Raw genomic sequence first — 20580 nt, forward strand, 5'->3', positions numbered from 1 at the left:
TATGGAAGAACAGGCATTGCACCTAGGTGTAGTGTTAGACAAAAATCTAATCTGGAATCCACATATAGAAAGGAACATAACCCAGGCCAAGAACTTGCTGTATGCATGTAAAAGAGCTGTTGGGAAGACATGGATCCTAAGACCATCAATGGTAATGTGGATACATACAATGATCATTAGACCGTTGATGGCTTATGCTGCAATCATCTGGCGGCAGAAAGTAAGTCAAGGAAAAGTCGGCAGTAGATTGAATAGCCTACAGAGAATGGCATGCATAGCCATAACTGGGGCCATGAGAACTACGCCGACAGAAGCCTTGAATACTTTACTAGACCTCCCATCACTATGCAATTTCATTAAAGGACAGGCTAGAATGAGTTCATACAGACTGGCACAATCAGAGTGCTGGAATACACAAAGACCCAATCTAGGACACTGTAAAATTAGCAGAGTAATAACAGAGGAAGTTTTACACATGCCTTCTGATAATATGATACCAAAGTACAGCTTTGAAAAATCATTGGAGACCCAGATAATAAAAAAGAAGACTGGGATATCAACAAATGGAATACTGAAAAAGAAGATATAGTGTGGTGGACTGATGGTTCAAAGAATGTGGATGGCACAGGAGGAGGGATCAATGGGGGAAGAGCTGAGAGATCAATCCAGATGAGCCTGGGCAGACACACTACAGTATTTCAAGCTGAACTGATAGCTATCACAAGATGTCTTGAAGAAAATCTGAAAATGAACTATATGAATAAGAACATTTTCATTTTTACGGACAGCCAAGCAGCCATTAAGGTACTAGAGGCAGTCCGGATAATATCCAGAATTGTCTGGTATTGCCACTCACTTCTCCCGAAGCTCTCAAAGTACAACATCGTCAAAATAATATGGGTACCAGGGCATGCAGGTATATAAGGAAATGAAAAGGCAGGGTAGGCCCAGAACTTGTATGCAGGATTTCCTACGGACAAGCCCGACACTACACAGGAAAATGGGTACCAAAAACCAAATGGAAAACTGAAAAAATACTCCAGAATACAGGCTTGCAAAGGAACTGATAAAAGGACCACACAAGAAGTATACTAATGATCTGCTGAAACTGAGCAGAGAAAATATAAGATGCGTAGTAGAACTGTTGACAGGACACTGCCATCTGAAAAAACACCTACTGTACATAGAATTGGAGTAATAACAGACAACATACATAGGAAATGCAATAAAGCAGAGGAATCAGCTGAACACATACTTTTCGAATGTGAGGCGCCAGGGAGACTCTCCCCTCTAGGCCTACCAGGTGAAGAGAGAGAAAAAATCCAAGAACACCCAATAAGAACAACCTGCAGCTTTGTGAAGGAAGCAGGTATATCTAGGTGGGAATGAAGGAAAAACATGGTAGCAAAAGATCTTAGACGTCGACGCTAATTAGGAACTAATATTTAGAGGCCCCATGAAGAAAAGGAGAAGAAGAAGACATTCAGCTGTTCTATTGCTGTGTCAGTATTCCCAGATAGCAGCACAAGGTCATCAGCAAAGGCAAGGTAATTAAATCATGACACCACTTTTTGATCCTCCAATGTATACTTGGTTAAGTAATCCTTTTCTGTCCAGTTCTTTTTCCCATTCCCGGATAATCTTTTCCAACGCACAGCTGAAAAGAATTGGTGACAGTCCATCACCCTGTCTGACTCCCGTTTTAATTTTGAACTGCTTGGAGATCTCTCCCTTGAACTTAACTTTCGAATGTGTCCCAGTTAAAGTCTGCTTAATAATTGCTGTGACCGAGCTCGATAGCTGCAGTCGCTTAAGTGCGGCCAGTATCCAGTAATCAGGAGATAGTAGATTTGAGTCCCACTGTCAGCAGCCCTGAATATGGTTTTCCGTGGTTTCCCATTTTCACACCAGGCAAATGCCGGGGCTGTACTTTAATTAAGGCCACGGCTGCTTCCTTCCACTTCCTAGGCCTTTCCTCTCCCATCGTCGCCATAAGACATACCTGTGTCGGTGCGACATAAAACAAAATAGCAAAAAAAAATTTTTTTTTAAAATTGCTGTTGTTTTGGCGTCGATTCCAAATTCCACCAATATATTGAATAACACTTCCATGTGGACTGAATCATACGTCTTCTTGAAGTCTACGAAAACTATTGCCAGATCCTTTGAGAGATGATTCTCTAGTACATATTTCAGACTCCAGATTTGATCAACGCATGATCTTCCCTTCCTAAATCCCGCTTGATACTCGCCTAGTTGTTGATCCACTTGTTCCACAGTCTCTTCTGTAGTACTTTAGACAGTGTCTTATATGTTAGAGGTGTGATGAAAATGCTTCGGTAGTTTGTTAGAATCTGCTCTATCACCTTTTTTGTGTAGAGGATGAACGATAGCATTTTTCCAGTCTTCAGGGATTACCTCCATTTCCCAGATCTTTTCCATTTCTCACCTTAAAATTGTGATTGCGATTTCTCCACCACCTTTCAGCATCTCTGCTGTGACAGAGCCTTCCCCCCGCAACTTCGTTGTTCTTTTAAGTCTGTAATTATTTCACGGAGTTCTTTTTCATCAGGGGGTATTGAGATTTCATTCCGTTGCTTTGGATCCTCTTTTGGCCATTTATTTTTAGGTTTTTCACAGTTCAACAATTTCTCAAAATATGTAGCTAATATCTCTCTGTTAATGCAGAAGTTGCAAATATTTCTGCTAATAATTTCGTGTGGCTATTTCTAGCCGAGTGCAGCCCTTGAAAGGCAGACCCTCCGATGAGAGTGGGCGACATCTGCCATGTGTAGGTAACTGCGTGTTATTGTGGTGGAGGATAGTGTTACATGTGGTGTGTGAGTTGCAGGGAGGGATGTTGGGGACAGTACAAACACCCAGCCCCTGGGCCACTGGAATTAACCAATGAAGGTTAAAATCCCCGACCCTGCCGGGAATCGAACCCGGGAACCTCTAAACCGAAGGCCAGTACGCTGACCATTCAGCCAACGAGTCGGACAATATTTCTGCTATAAGTAAGGCATCATTTTCTAGCCTTAGATTTTTCATTAACAAGTTTCCAAACATTCCGACTAGAGAAATGGAAAAATTTAGATAAAGAAACTGATATTCTGCACTTCCAGTTCTGTAACTTTCAGCTCAAAGAAACAGACCTGGCAAAAGGAAGAATTGACGTTCAGTGGGCAGTGGTAGGTCAGATGAAATCAGCTGATGGTGTACTTAAATATATGACAGATTCTCTAAGGTGATGCTTGCTATTTTATCATTTCCACATAGCAATGAAGAATGTGAAAGGAATTTTAGCAGAGTCACAAAGACAAAAACACAGTTCAGATCCTTGCTGTCTGAATAAACTTTGGAGAAATTTTTAACCCTAAATTCGGTTCAGCAAGGCAAGTGCTTTGAGCAAAATTTAGTTCCGAGTTTCTGAAGAGGGCTAAGTCAGCTACGGGTAAGGCATCATTTTCTAGCCTTAGATTTTTCATTAACAATTAATCGTAATGTGTTCAGCATGTTGAAAGATGAGAAGTCACACATTCCTACGTTTCAGGTATATCCAGTATTTAGTATTCACATATAAATAATGAAAATATATATATGTAGAACAAATAGAGTTGTTAATGTATTGAATTATAACAAATTAGTACATGTCCTGCCGTCAGTGATGTATCGTCATACGTCGCGATTCACTGCCAAATTTCTCTTGATTTTTTTACTTTTGAAAGTTGGCATGTCTGCTATTGGTGCGGAGAAAATCCTTTTTTTTTTTTGCTAGGGGCTTTACGTCGCACCGACACAGATAGGTCTTATGGTGACGATGGGATAGGAAAGGCCTAGGAGTTGGAAGGAAGCGGCCGTGGCCTTAATTAAGGTACAGCCCCAGCATTTGCCTGGTGTGAAAATGGGAAACCACGGAAAACCATTTTCAGGACTGCCGATAGTGGGATTCGAACCTACTATCTCCCGGATGCAAGCTCACAGCCGCGCGCCTCTACACGCACGGCCAACTCGCCCAGTGGAGAAAATCCTAATGGTCTTTATAAAGTCCTTCATTATGAAGGATAACACCTCCAGCATCTTTTATAAAATACTATTTCATATACGATTTTATACACACTAAAAGCAGGGCGGCCACGCATGACGTAAGTTGGGCTGAGGCAGCTGCTGTAGCGCAGAGTACAAACACTGTGTGCTACGTCTAGGTTTATAAGAGAGACCCTGAATTATGAAGAAAGTAGCCCTTGCAGCCCTTAAGGATACATTGCAATACTCGGGTACCACCTATGCTAACATCCGTCTTTTCCAATGCAAGCGACAAGAGGCGATATGTCCACTACCGGATATAAATGCCACACTTTCTGCACTTTTGGCTATGTTTCTTAAAAGGACAGATTTTTTAATGTACTTTTAAACTGCGATGTTTCATTTCATTTTATTTTATATATGCAGATATTACACTTTGTCCAATGTGGCAGCCCTTGCTTTTAGTATATCCCCAGAAATCCTATCAAATTCCAGCTGTTTTTCTAGTTTTTTTTTTTTACAATTATTTGTTATCATAGTTATATCTACTGTGTAGAGATGAGAAGAATACAAGAATGAGGAATGTGACCAGCAAGCACGAACTTCCTGTTCTGCCCAGACAGGTCGGCTCTTATTTGCTCGTATCTGCTACACGAAAACATTGATTCACACTTTGCAGTTCGCTGGATCACAACTGACAAGAGCGAAGAGTTGCCAGCAGAAGATAATATAAAGTCGCCTGGGTAGTAGCGGAGTTGCTATGGTAACTATTGCGTCTGTTGTATGTCCGTCGCTCCCTTCTCGATCCGCCAGCCAGCTACACGCGTGCCAGTGTGTTATTCTTCGAGCCTCGACGCGCAGCCCTCAGTGCGCGTGCCTGGAACGTTGTGTGTGCTATAAAAAGGAGCTCCTAGCCTGTCCAGACACACACTGACCCCGGTGTCCAGCTCCAGAATACGCCCTACGTCGAGCACGGAGGCTACTCCTCTTGAAAATGTGCTTCGGCCAGGTGGACTGAATTTCTGGCAGTAAGAGGTCTCACCTCGGGGCACCGCTCCTCTTGCCTGTTCCACTGTCCATGTCCAGTCTTACCATTATATGCCACTATCATTCCCTAGCTAATGCAAGCTCCCATTATCAACTTAGTTTTGCTAAGTAGGAACTCTTCAGTCATTGAACTTACGTTAATGAACTCAGACACTTCAACAAGGAAGGACTCTCTGAGATATTTAAGTTAGTGCTTCTGATAGTTTTCGACTATCAAGAACTTTTCATGTCACAAGGACTATCTTTCCGAAATAGTAGTGAACGTGAATACTCCAACGTGTATATAGTGTACAAAGACAGACTCTTTCTCCAAATTCATAGTTCATTTTGCTTCGCGATAACTTTCAGTTTTGTTAGTGTAAATATTGTAATTTTACATGTAAAGCAAATAAAGAAGTTGTGTTTTTGTAAACCCCAACCTTGTTTACAACAGCGTCACTGGCTCTGCTGGTGAAAACCCCTTCGCCCCGTGCCTCACCAGGCATGTGCATTCTTCTGATCTCCCAACAGTACTTCCACTACCTGGATATTATCCTTACATCCAACTATCTTTACATACGCTTTCTGTCCTTTGCAAATTAACGAAGTTACCATTCGTTGGTCACGCTTTCCGTAATTCTCATTATCTTCCCAGTTAACATTTGAGATCATCCGAGACAATCGAGTTCCTTTCTGTGTCATTCGCCACATGGCTGATTATCTTATCAAATAATTCTGTGTCAGCATTACCCCTCTCAGGTCCGTACACCTCAAAAGCATCCAATTTCATATCTCTTGCCCTTAACTTGTTCGTAGCTTACAAATTCTTCTTTCACCAGCATGCATACTCCCCCTCCTACTGAATCTCTGCTATCTTTATGATAAACTCTCCAGTTCTGGGAGAAAATTTTCTGCATCAAAAATAGCCTGGAAGGTTTAATAATGATGACTTTACATTAATGAGCCAGCTTTCTACACATCACCTGTCTTCAAGATATATTTGTGACATAAATAGTCAACATATTAGCTCTCCGTAATTCCTGACCAGTTTCAAACATCAATAACAACCAAACACTGTTACCAGAATCACAGGCCATTAACAGTCAATTTAATAAAATACAATGAACAAGTACTCACCAAAATGTTACAACTTCACCAATCTGGAGGTTCCAAGTCCGTTCTGCTGGCAAACGAGAGAAGACTTGCTAACCTATAACCCAAGAAATATTAGTTAGGCCTCTCAGATATGATAAAAAATCCATGTAAGGGTTTTTTCACTCTATACTGCAGTTTTAAGTAGTCGAAACCGATTATCGCGACATCGTTTCTAAGGACGTATTGGATATAACGGCGAAATCTAATGGTCCCATCCATATCCATAAGCACTGTATTTTAAAGAATCACTTACTATGACATATCCTATTGTGACATATCTTACAAAACAGCATATTTTTTTGACATCCACACAGAAATGTATCGACTACAAAGTCCAATGTTTTTCTATGTTTAGCATTAGGAGATTGCTGACAACAATGTAAAGCTTATTTTCAAACTCTTGTTTACAGTAAATTGTAAATAACAAATCAGTCTGTCTGTTAAACACTCAAGGCAAGCATCGCTTCAAAAATGTCGCAAAAGAAAAGACACAAATAATACTGTGATTACAAAATGAGGAAACAAACTACTCAAAAGGAACTGTGGCAGCGCTGCACCAAGCTCTCTTCAAACTAACGGGAAATCCATCTCCACGCCCGCAGCCTTCAGTGAAAAATGTTAACAAAGTTTCTCTCAGTTGCAATCAGCTGGGGACATGTATATAACGCCCTCCTCCTTTCCAGCCTCTACTTCTCGGAACTTAAGGTACTAGGAAGTTTGAAGAGGATTCGACCCCATGTGGCGAGCGGCCCTGACGAAATACCTACCTGTTTACTCTGTGACTGTGCTGAGTCAGTGGCACTATCTCTCTGCGAACTTCACTATGGATCACTGTCTCGAGATTCGAAGAGTGGTGATATAGTTCCGATTTTCAAGTGTCTCTCACATCCCACATAATGTAAATGTATGGAACGACTGAGAATACTTCTGATCCTGTAACACTTTATCAACAAAGGTTATTGATGAGTGGCAGTTCTCCCTGGAGAAATCTATAATTGTTCAGGTAGACTTCTTGGCTTTTGACCAAATCCCGCATGAACGACTTTTATTAAACGTGAGGAACTTCATCTTATTTGCCCGTATTGAACTGAGATCACAATTAAAATTAAAATCTTTAAGGTTCCACCTTGTTCAATACAAATACACTGTTGTTAGATGACTTTTTACAACATATATTTTATTGCAGTACTAGTTTCGGCGCTCTATTAAGGCACCATCATCAGCTGACTGATACTATACAAAACAACATACTAATATACTCGTCGTGCTGCAGATGCCGCGCAAAGTACATAACCGTTGAGGGTTATTGAACTGAGAGGCTATGCCCGCTTAATAACATGAGGGCAAATAATCAGTTCCAACCACTAGAAACACGACATAAGAACTAAGCTTCCACATATGAACAAACATCGGAAGATGGCACGGTCTGGCAATTTAATGAATACGACGAGTTTTTATCCAACACATGGCAACTAATGCATTTGTGAAATGAACATTTTAACATTTTAGGACTTGATTCAGCTTTAATTTCACGATTTCAGGAATGTTGTTGAACTTGATTTTACGAATGTAAAAAATTATAGCAATCAGAGAATTTTAAGGACAACTCATGAGATTTTACTATTTCGACTCACAAGGGTTATCTTGCTTGTAACTTAGAGTTTTAAACTTACCATTAGATAGAAATTAAGGAGTTAAGTATATTAGTATGTTGTTTTGTATTGTTATATCTTCAAGTTTTCTCTACTTATTGCGCAGCTGATGATGGTGCCTTAATAGAGCGCCGAAACTAGTACTGCAATAAAATATATGTTATAAAAAGTCATCTAACAACAGAGTATTTGTATTGAACAAGGTGGAACCTTAAAGATTTTAATTGTGAACGACTTTTGTTAAAAGTGAGACAGATGAATATCGGGGGGGAAGTGTACCGGCATGGTTGTGGCCATTTCTCGAGGGTCGAACTCAGCGTGTTGTGTTTGGTGGAGTTCGATCCAAAACTGTTAAAGTAACCTTAGGATTACGTCAAGGCACCGTTTTGGGACCTTCATTATTTAATGCATTCGTCTCTGATTTACCACAACTTGTGATGTAAACAATGGCCCAGTATGCTGATGACACATTAATGTATAGAGATATACAATGTGTAGACGATTGTCTGAAATTACAGTCGGATTTGGACACCTCAATGGTCTCAATATTAATGCTGGCAAATGTAAATCCATTCGGTTAAGTAGGTCTTGTAACACAATAAAATGTATATTTAACATTAAGGAAGTGAGATGCAAAGCTGCCAGGGTGCCAGTCTCCGTGGGTGCAAGCTGAATGCCATACCTGACACTAACCTATGGTTTACCTGCTGGTACCCTACCATTACACCTAACCTTCACAAATTAGAAGGAATCCAACGCCGTGCTGAACGACTAATTAACAAGAACAGCTCCCGTCAATCGCCTCCTTGTGCAAACAAAGCGACATTACCTTCTTACACAAGTCTCTCAAGTGTCTTATACAGTAGAAGTCAGTTATAGCGAGAATTCATAACAGCGAAAATTTTACTGCTATAACGGATTGTCGTTATATCCGATTTTTGTATGAAAGTCGGAAAACCTTTCATGCACTTTAAAATCGGTATGAAACGGCAATCAGTTTGTTTAAAACTTGCGTTTCCGCAGATGATATCCACACTACGGCTTACTTGTTTGTTATTTTTTGTAATCCGATACTACAGGACAGTGTATGTTTAATTTCATTCTGAACAAAATATAGTACCGTATATCTCCGAATTCAAGATGAACCCCACTTTTTCCTTCAAAAAATTTAAAACAGGCTCAAAAAGAAGTTTGTACACTGACTGACAGAGCAAATGCAACACCAAGAAGGAGTGGTTCGAAAGGGATGAAAGTTGGGGAAAAAACAGAGACGGCACGGACGAATAATTGATGTTTATTTCAAACCGATATGCAGGTTACACAATGCGCACGGCATCGACTCAGTAGGATGTAGGACCACCGCGAGCGGCGATGCACGCAGAAACACGTCGAGGTACAGAGTCAATAAGAGTGCGGATGGTGTCCTGAGGGATGGTTCTCCATTCTCTGTCAACCATTTGCCACAGTTGGTCGTCCGTACGAGGCTGGGGCAGAGTTCCCCCTGTGGGTGGGGGCGGTAGAATAACACCCACGGTATCCCCTGCCTGTCGTAAGAGGCGACTAAAAGGGGCCCCAGGGGCTCTGAACTTTGGAGCGTGGGTTGGCGACCACGGGGCCCTTAGCTGAGTCCTAGCATTGCTTCCACTTACTTGTGCCAGGCTCCTCACTTTCATCTATCCTATCCGACCTCTCTTGGTCAACTCTTGTTATTTTCTGACCCCGACGCTATTAGGTTTGCGAGGGCTAGGGAGTCTTTCATTTTCACGCCCTTCGTGGCCCTTGTCTTCCTTTGGCCGATATCTTCATTCTTCAAAGTGTTGGATCCCTTCCATTTTTCCCTCTGATTAGTGTTATATAGAGGATGGTTGCCTAGTTGTACTTCCTCTTAAAACAATAATCACCACCACCACCACTGGGGCAGAGTTTGCAAACGGCGTCCAATGAGATCCCACACGTGTTCGATTGGTGAGAGATCCGGAGAGTACGCTGGCCACGGAAGCATCTGTACACCTCGTAGAGCCTGTTGGGAGATGCGAGCAGTGTGTGGGCGGCCATTGTCCTGCTGAAACAGAGCATTGGGCAGCCCCTGAAGGTACGGGAGTGCCACCGGCCGCAGCACATGCTGCACGTAGCGGTGGGCATTTAACGTGCCTTGAATACGCACTAGAGGTGACGTGGAATCATACGCAATAGCGCCCCAAACCATGATGCCGCGCTGTCTAGCGGTAGGGCGCTCCACAGTTACTGCCGGATTTGACCTTTCTCCACGCCGACGCCACACTCGTCTGCGGTGACTATCACTGACAGAACAGAAGCGTGACTCATCGGAAAACACGACGTTCCGCCATTCCCTCATCCAAGTCGCTCTAGCCCGGCATCATGCCAGGCGTGCACGTCTATGCTGTGGAGTCAATGGTAGTCTTCTGAGCGGACGCCGGGAGTGCAGGCCTCCTTCAATCAATCGACGGGAAATTGTTCTGGTCGATATTGGAACAGCCAGGGTGTCTTGCACATGCTGAAGAATGGCGGTTGACGTGGCGTGCGGGGCTGCCACCGCTTGGCGGCGGATGCGCCGATCCTCGCGTGCTGACGTCACTCGGGCTGCGCCTGGACCCCTCGCACGTGCCACATGTCCCTGCGCCAACCATCTTCGCCACAGGCGCTACACCGTGGACACATCCCTATGGGTATCGGCTGCGATTTGACAAAGCGACCAACCTGCCCTTCTCAGCCCGATCACCATACCCCTCGTAAAGTCGTCTGTCTGCTGGAAATGCCTCCGTTGACGGCGGCCTGGCATTCTTAGCTATACACGTGTCCTGTGGCACACGACAACACGTTCTACAATGACTGTCAGCTGAGAAATCACGGTACGAAGTGGGCCATTCGCCAACGCCGTGTCCCATTTATCGTTCGCTACGTGCGCAGCACAGAGGCGCATTTCACATCATGAGCATACCTCAGTGACGTCAGTCTACCCTGCAATTGGCATAAAGTTCTGACCACTCCTTCTTGGTGTTGCATTTGCTCTGTCAGTCAGTGTAAAATCATATGAATGCCTTGTTGTACAGTAGGCCTACGCATTTTTAGACGCCGAACATTGACTTTCGTCACACCGTATTTTTTTTTTTTTTTTTTTTTTTTTTTTTTTTTTTTTTTTTTGCGGCTGCACAATTATTCTTAATTTCCCCGGGTTTAAGGACCATTAACTTAACATTGGCATCATAATACCGAAGAGAACGTGACAAAATATAAACTAACTTCTGAAATCAATTAAGCACTCTGCCATATCTCGAGGTGTATCCCAATCTTATTTAATTGCAGTATTTAGCCTCAAAATTAAGCGGTCGTTTAGTCAGCCTTAATTTTTAACGAGTTAACAAGTGTTATCAGACACGTTATTTACGCATTTATTACGAAAATATGTTCTCTTGCATTTCGAATTTTCTTTACGGAACAGCTGTCGATGGATATTACTAATCGACTCCGACATTGCCTTCGAATGTCGACGAGAGAAATCGCTAGTACACATAGCAAGGAAACGATGCCGAAGGTAATCGATTGCATACAATATCATCGCTGGGGTGCATAAATATCAGTAACGAAAAAAATCGCGCGCGCTTAATCGCTCGTAATAACGGATGCGCCAGTGATAGGGTTCTCGTTGTAACCGAAGGATGATACACAGTTCAATATAGGAATTTTGAAGGGACAGAAAAATATCGTCGCTATAACGGAGTTCTCGTTATATGCCGTACTCGCTATAGCGGACGTCTACTGTACTCCCATTTGCCCGAACTGAGTCTTACAAACTAGGTTTCTTTGCTCGTTCAGTGCAGACATTAAAGGTAAAAATGTAAATATTACAGCTGTCGATGGATTTAAAATGTGGTTAACCGAATGACTTTCATTGATTAATCAGTCGATTAATCGAATTTTAATCGGTTTCATACAATACCTTTGATAGCTTTATACTTAATTGTAGAGTGTGGGCTGCACACCGAAAATTGTCGTACTTTGCTCTCTCAACTCCTAGAACAATATTTCTTGCATTCTCAGTGAAAACGACGACAATTTTGTCTTCCAAACCCGATTCACGAACTACATTTTCAAACCCCCTGTGCGGCTCTGTGGTTTTCTGTAACGTGTTCAACTTGTAACGATGAATCAAAATATTCTGCATGTGAATCAATCTGGTGAGCTGTAACCCCCGAGTTGTTGTTGTTTTTTGATTTATCAGTCCTTAGACTGGTTTGATGCAGCTCTCCATGCCACCCTATCCTGTGCTAACCTTTTCCTTTCTACTTAACTACCGCATCCTCCATCTGCTCTAATCTGCTTGTCATATTCATACCTTGGTCTACCCCTATTGTTCTTACTGCCTACACTTCCTTCAAAAACCAACTGAACAAGTCCTGAGTGTCTTAAGATGTGTCCTATCTTTCAATCTCTTCTTCTTGTCGAATTTAGCCAAATATATCTCCTCTCACCAATTTGATTCAGTATCTCCTTATTTGTGGATCGATCTATTCATCTCACCTTCAGCATTCTTATGTAACAACACATTTCAAAAGCTTCTATACTCTTTCTTTCTGAGCTAGTTATCGTCCATGTTTCACTTCCACACAATGCCACGCTCCAGATGAAAGTCTTCAGAAACATCTTCCTAATTCCTATATCAATGTTTGAAGTGAGCAAATTTATTTTCTTAAGAAAGCTCCTCATTGCTTGTGCTAGTCAACCCCCAAGTAGCTACAGTTATATGAGGAAGACCAAAAATCTCCCATGAAATTAACAAATTCTGCTTTTTTCATTTCATCTAATAATTTTGATCTTTCCACATCACAACTTGTCTATTTTTTTTTTTTTTTTTAATAATCATCCCTCTAGAGGGAAGATGGTAGTGAGAAATGAGAGCTTCCCGTAAAACCTCTTCAATACCAAGATCAGAAACAATGATGACCATCCTACTATCCTGCATGATCTACTTTACTAGTTTATTCATATGTAGAAGACATAGACTTCACTATTAGGTGCTCCAAAGTTGACTGAGAAGATGATGAAGAAGAGACATTGATAGATGCAGATACACTTTGGAAGGGGTGAATATGGTCAGGATGATATTCAAGACTGCTTGAACTTTCAGCATAACTCCGCATTTCACAATCAATCACTACTGATCTGCATTTAGGACAGTCGCCCAGGTGGCAGATTCCCTATCTCTTGTTTTCCTAGCCTTTTCTTAAATTATTGCAAAGGAATTGGAAATTTATTGAACATCTCTGTTGGTAAGTTATTCCAATTGCTAACTCCTCTTCCTATAAACAAATATTTGCCCCAATTTGTCCTCTTGAATTCCTACTTCACACTGTGATCTTTCCTACTTTTAAAAACACCACTCAAACTTATTCGTCTGCTAATGTCATTCCACGCCATCTCTCCACTCCATGGCTAAATGGTTAGCGTGCTGGCCTTTGGTCACAGGGGTCCCGGGTTCGATTCCCGGCAGGGTCGGGTATTAACCATCAGTGGTTAATTTTGCTGGCACGGGGCTGGGTGTATGTGTCGTCTTCATCATCATTTCATCCCCATCACGACACGCAAGTCGCCTACGGGAGTCAACTCAAAAGACCAGCACCTGGCAAGCCGAACTTGTCCTCGGACACTCCCGGCACTAAAAGCCATACTGACAGCTCACAACATACTACTTAGTCGAGCAGCTCGTCTCCTTTCCCCCAAGTCTTCCCAGCCCAAACCACTCAAAATTTTTGTAACACTACTCTTTTGTCGGAAATCAACCAGAACAAATCGACCTGCTTTTCTTTAGACTTTTTCCAGATCCCTGGTGAGGGTCTCATACATTGGAACCATACTCTAGTTGGGGTCTTCTTTACATTCTTACTACACCATGAGCAGAGATCTGTACCCTTTATTCACAATCCCATTTATATGATTACACAAACGAAATCTTTCCTTATATTAAAACCTAGGTACTTAAATGATCCCCATAAGGAACTTCCACCCATTAACACAGTATTTAAAACTGAGAGGACTTTTCCTATTTGTGAAACTCACAACCTGACTTTTAACACCGTTTATCATCATACCATTGCCTTCTGTCCATCTTACAACATTATCAAAGTCATTTTCCAGTTGTTCTTACAAAACACTGTTTTTCTGTCTGTCACCTTACAACAGTCGTTTAGTTTAGGTGTGGAAATTTCACAAAGTTTTCCTTGCATCAGTTCACAAGTCATACTTGTAACTGAAGTTTACAAACAATGAATGCAAATATAATACCGTCTTCTGAATAACAACCAAACACGAACTGGGGTTTAAGTTGTCACATTTTCTACTGCGTCTTTCTAGCAATTGGTATCTGTCCATTCATGCATTATCTGAAAATACCTCATTGAAAGTCTTTTCAAGTACTTTCCCCACATCTACCCATTATCCCCCCTGACTCCTTTGTATACGTACATAAATATACTACAATAACCTGACCGGTATTTTCTTTCCAATAGTTTGTAAAAGCAATGATCATAAGCCTGGTCTTACAAGAAAGCAATTAACAAGGTATTACTGCTTTTACCGTTCTGAAAGAAAGAGATCAGCTTACTTTAATGACCAGTCAATCATACAATAGCTGAAGCTAGCTCACCAAATAGCAAATCGGTTCGATCAATCAGCTAAAGTACATTGATCAATTAATTGGATTTGTAGATTAATTGGTTCAATTAATCAAATAAACTAACAGCTCTAGTAAATACAGTTAAATGTTGTGTTAGGAAGCACGTGTGGTGATAAAATGTATGTGAATAGTTGGAAGAATGAACCAGATAGTGGAAGGATGTGTAAATGAGAAATATGTATACATTATACTTTGTTACTTTACCTTAAACAGTGTATATGACTGTTTTAGTTGGAGATTTAGGTGATTATTTCAAAAAGTCAGGGGGCAATACGTGTAGGGGGCCTGACCTTTTCCCCTGGCCTCCCAAAGATACTGTAAATGTTTATGGTAAGTAAATAATGAAAGTCAACATTGCGAGGGAATTGTGTGTACCACATTCAACGATTTCTACAATCTGGAAGGACAGAGAGAGCATCTCATTGACTAGTCAAGCCTGTGTGCGACATTATTGATTAATTTATTTTGTTGCTATTATTTTATATTTAGCTGACATATTACTATTGTACGTACCGTGTAAGCATCAGAAGAAAAATTCCTCTCAGTCCCACTCCACAAATACCGTAGTGCAAATACAGGACTTATTTTAGTTATGTTTTTTTATGTTTAACTTTTTCCGGTCCAACGTCGAGGTGACCTCAACATCATGGTTTATTGTAACTGATCCAACGTCGTTCTACTTGAGAAGTTATTTATTGAAGTTCTTTGACTGATTGAGGTCGATCAATATCCCTGGAGTTTCTAGAGAAAATATTTATGTACAAAGGAAACCGCTCTGTTATCTCCATGGAAATAATACAAGATATATGTAGCCGTGTATCGTCATGGTTACCCGCAGCCTGTCAGCTGTATTTACATTGAGTAGTGCTGCACGCGTATTGTACTATGCGCGTTTATCTGTGAATGCAAATAGTCTCCATTCAATTTGCAATATAAAAGCGGCAAATATGAATGAAGATGAAAAACGTACACACGTTTATTTAGACAGCAGTGATGATTATTTATTTGAATTAGATGAAGAGTTTAGAGAACTGTCAAGTGAAGATGAAGGAGTAGTGAACTCCAGCATTGCAAGAGAAAGTTCAGCGACTGGACCAGTGCATAAAAAAAGCATGGAATGATCCCAGACCATCATATGCTGTTTCTGAAGATTCAGAAGAGGAAGTTCCAGTGACTGCTACAAAAGCAAGAAGACGCGTGAAGGTAATGGGCCGGGATGGAGGACGGGGTACGGCACATGGCAACGATAACGCTTCTCAGGTCGGTGTTGATAATTTGAGTAACGGTGATGCTGAAAATACTTCCGCACATACACATGGGAATGCAAAGGACAGTCTTTAGAGGCTACAGGTTCCTCCTAGCTGCATCACTCCACTTCAGTTTTTTATGTAATTTTTCACCCCTGCACCGATGACGAAAATTATTATGGAAACTCATTCCTATGCAATAGAATATATGGTAATAATCATAATCTATATATACAAAAGTTTTGTCTGTACATTGCTCAGAATTTAAAAAAGGATGGCATTTCTGTATTGGTCGTGTTCATAGTAGCAATGAAATGTACTTTTTAATTTTCCGTAATTTCTGTCTGTATGTATGTACACGCATCACGAGAAAACGGCTGAAAAGAATTTAATGAAAATCGGTATGTAGTGTCCAGGAATAAGTCGCTACAATCTAGGCCATAAATAATCTTATTCACGCTGAGAGAAATGGTAGTTTAGGGGAAGGCCTTAAGATTTAATTCTTAAATATTTATGTTATAATTGGTCCTATTTTAATGAAAATCGGTATTCAAAGTCGGGAAGAAAGTCACTACAATCTAGGCCATAAAAATCTTATTCACGCTGAAAGAAATGGTAGTTTAGGGGAAGGCCTAAAATTTAATTCTCAAATATTTGTGTTATTAGTGGTCCTATCAACAAATACTACATTACCCAAGTTATATGTTATTAAATTTCCGATCATTTATGTATTATACATTTTTACCGTACCAGCTATGATAACAGAGATATTCATGAATTTGGATTTTTGTTGCTAAGTCCACATCAGCGCCAAGTCACGACAAAATGGGTAAACATAATTTAATGAAAATCATTATGTAAAGTTGGGGAAAAAGGAACTAAGGTCTACGCTATAAATAATTTCGTAAGACGCCCTAATATCACAGAGTCGAATGAAAACTAAACGCGAAGGCCTACAATACTGAAAGCTCATAACACTGAACAACAATAACATTACATTGACCATTGTTTGTTGTGTCTTCTGTTGCCAGTCATGTCTGATAGATGGGACTGCTGCTGTATACCGAGTATTTTGTTTTAATTTACTTTACGTAGCACCAACACAGATAGGTATTATGCCGACGATGGTATAGGAAAGGGCTAGGAGTGGAAAGGAAGCGGCCCTGGCATTAATTACGGTACACCCTCAGCATTTGTCTGGTGTGAAAATGGAAGACCACATAAAATCATCTTCAGGGCTGTCGAGAGAGATTTTCGAACCCACTACCTCCCGGATGCAAACTCACAGCTGCGTGCCCCTAACCACACAGCCAACTCACCCGGTCGTACCTAGTTTAACAGCCTGCCTGAATATTGGCGGGAAGTTGCTATGGAGTGAGATAACTTTCTTCTTAAGCATGCCATTCCTCTGGTTCATAAATTTTCTGATACTACTGGTACGTAACAAACTTGTTCATCATAGCATTCGAGCTATTCAATCCCTGCCTTGAGGCACTGATTGGAATGAGCAGTGTGTATATTTAACGGAACAATGGCAGAGGAGTTTTCACGGCTGTCTGCGGCCTGATCATTCCAGCACTGGAACTTTGGACTGTTAGATCGGCATCGTAGTACTGTTTGATTAAAGTGAGAAAATGTGCAGTTTTTCATTTGAGCGGGTATTTTATATGATAACATTGCTTTTAATCCCTATATTCCTACTGACGTTTTTGTAATGGCCTATGTTAACTGTAGTTAGGAAAACCACAAAGACAGTCTTTCTGAGAATCCCGTAGCGAAGTACGGGTACATCATCTAGTAATAATATAATTATAGTTACTAATAAAAGCTCTGAGTTTATTCGGACTAGGTAAAAATTTGCAAAATTAACTTGGACCAGACTGTTGGAACATGTGACAGAAAATTGGATTGCAAAGGGTTAACTTTATTCTGTTAATTAACCATTTAAGTATGCAGCCTTAAACTTACAGATATAACATTTTTAGCAACAAAAAAAAGTTTGCGCGACTATCGCTTATAACGACTGACAGTCCCTTCAGATTACAAGTCGTCATAACCGGTTTCGACTGTACTTCTATTTCTAGGAATGTCTAAAATACCATCCTATCTTTTCTTAATATTTAATAAAACACAATTTACAAGTACTCACTTAAGAATCGAAATTTCATCAATCTGGAGGTTCTAAGTCCAATCTGCTAGCAACTGAGAGAAGACTGGCTGACCTGTAATAACCCAAAAAATGTTAGTTATTAGATATGATAAACAATCAATGCACAAGAGTTTGAAACTATTATCAGGCATATGTTGCTTTATACCAGGAATGTCTAAAGAACCACCCACTCTGAAATTTCTTAATGTTTTCCGGCCCAGCCTACTTGTCATTCTTAGAACAACAAAGCTAGGACAATAACAGATCAATAAAGAAAATCATGTAAGAGGTGCATTATGCAAGACAGAAAAACACTACAACTAGATTCTCAATCAAAATTCATTAGGGAACCTTAATTTCATTTCACCAATTGTAGGGAATATCAATTCAACAAGACACTGCTTCATAAGAATACCAACAAAATAACCTGTGGAAAGGATTATGACAACTATAACTAAAGCTTTCGTTTGAGGAAATAATATTCCATTTTTTGGTTTGAATATCTACAGTGTTGTTGGTAGGATACCTGCAGCACTTTCTACGTTTACATTTGTGTAGGTGCTAGACACGATAATTTGCACAGCTCTTCCGTCGCACCTATCACGAAAGAAACAATTTCTTTAAATAATTAATACACACTGAGAATGGGGAACATACGTCATGAATACCAAGATAATCCCCAGTGAGAATCTAGTTGTAGTGTTTGTCTTGCATAATGGCACCTCTTACATGATTTTCTTTATTGATCTGTTATTGTCCTAGCTTTGTTGTACTAAGAATGACAAGTAGGCTTGGCCGGAAAACATTATTAATTGTGGAATTAAAACAATTAAAAATCCCTAAAATTGTATTGAAGAAGAAACCAAAGATCAGGATTTGGGAATTCGAGAAGGACGATGAAAGAATGGCATTCCAAGATTGTATAAAAAGGAAGTTGCCTAACACGGAAATACGAAGTGGAGACGAAGAGTGGGACAATTTAAGACAGACATTTGTGGAAGCAGCAATTGAGGTATGCAGGAAAACAAAAGCAAAGGTTAAGGGAAATGAGACACAGTGTTGGACAAACAAAATAAAAAAAGAAATAAAATAAAGGAGCAAGGTGAAGAAAGAAATGGATAAGGAAAAACAAAAAATGTATCATCAGAGGGATGAGAATAAGACAGATACAAAAGATTGAAACTACAAGTAAAGAGGAGTATCAAGGAAGAAAAGGAGAAATGTTGAGGAGAGTTTACCAACAAAATTGAGAAAGATAGTTGAAGAAATCAGAAACTATTATACAGAGTTATAAAATCGAAAAGAATAAATCAAGAAAAAATCAAGGCATTAGAGAGAGAAGATGGATCCATAGTACATGACAAAAAGGGTCTTCAGTAGGTGATGGCAAAGTATTTTGAAAAACTTTATAATGAGGATGACTGCTCAGAGGAAGAATGAGATAAGAAAATGGAAATAATAAATGGAGTAAAAGAAGAGAACCCGATAACATGATTAGAACTTGAAAGGGCAGAGAAAGCAATGACCAAGTGGAAAAGACAAATTCAATGCTGATATGATTAAGACAGCAGGAAGCATTAGACTACAGTGGCTATACAGAGCCCTCAATGCCATATGAAAGGATGAAAGGATACCTGAAGTTTGGCAAGAAGGAAGCATTGTACCATTGTTCAAAATAGGAAATATGAAGAAATGTGAAAATTATAGAGGTATAACCCTATTATCACATGGGCTAAAAATAATGGAGAAAGTCACAGACAAAAGACTGAGGGAGACTGAGAAAAACAATATGACTTTAGACCGAATAGATCAACAATAGACTTGATATTTACAGTGCGAACGATAATGGAAAAACATCTGGAAAGGAACAAGGAAATCATCTTAGTATTTTTGGATTTGGAAAAAGCTTATGATACCATTAAGAGAAAACATGTACGGGAATGCCTACTGAAAAGGAATATACCAATCATGAATAAACAAGATAGAGACTGAACGTTTGGAATGGTACTTAGTAAAAATAAAACTGTAGTCATGCACTGTGGAAAAGAGAAAAAGAGAAGCCAAGTGAACATAGACGGAGAACGGTTAGAGAACGTAGAACAGTTTACATATCTGGGTAGCATTATTAATGGAAGTAATTAAATCAACCCTGAAATTAATAACAGACTAAGTAAAGGTACAACATCATTTTATCATCAAGTCAGAGAGCTTTTATGGGATGACAAAGTACCCAAGAGAACTAAATTAACATTATATACTGTACCCGTCCAAATGGTATTTTATAGGATTTATAGAGGTTTCATTAATTTACAAAGTTTATTCTACCTACTCAATACTGTACAATAATCGCAATGTCTATAAATACATTACAATATGTTATCGAGGGACTAGTTTCGACCCTATATGGGTCATCATCAGTCTAACTAAGATACACTTATGGATTTGCCAAAGTCCTAAGACAGAATTACATTGTGGAAATATATAAAATTTAAAAGAATGAACTGTGTATGTGATGCAATAATGTACATATAAAATGGTGGATTGATGAAATGTTATAGATAAAATAATGTTGTACTGATCAATGACAAATAAAATTTTTAGGATTTACGTCAATTACAATTAAGCTGTAAGAAT

The 20580-nt window shown here is 40.0% G+C and overlaps 1 long non-coding RNA gene across 1 annotated transcript in view; it reads right to left on the reverse strand.

Annotated features, from left to right (window-relative positions):
- LOC136881969 (uncharacterized) overlaps nucleotides 1–20580 on the reverse strand; it is a 46198-nt gene that overhangs the window by 18903 nt on the left and 6715 nt on the right. Inside the window, exons 2-3 of the long non-coding RNA XR_010861059.2 lie at nucleotides 17947–18019; nucleotides 6190–6262 (exon numbers count right to left, since the gene is read on the reverse strand). This is a non-coding gene — a long non-coding RNA (uncharacterized lncRNA). The remainder of the gene's footprint in view (nucleotides 1–6189; nucleotides 6263–17946; nucleotides 18020–20580) is intronic.

The sequence above is a fragment of the Anabrus simplex genome, chromosome 10 (assembly GCF_040414725.1).
Source record: "Anabrus simplex isolate iqAnaSimp1 chromosome 10, ASM4041472v1, whole genome shotgun sequence".
Lineage (NCBI taxonomy): Eukaryota > Metazoa > Arthropoda > Insecta > Orthoptera > Tettigoniidae > Anabrus > Anabrus simplex.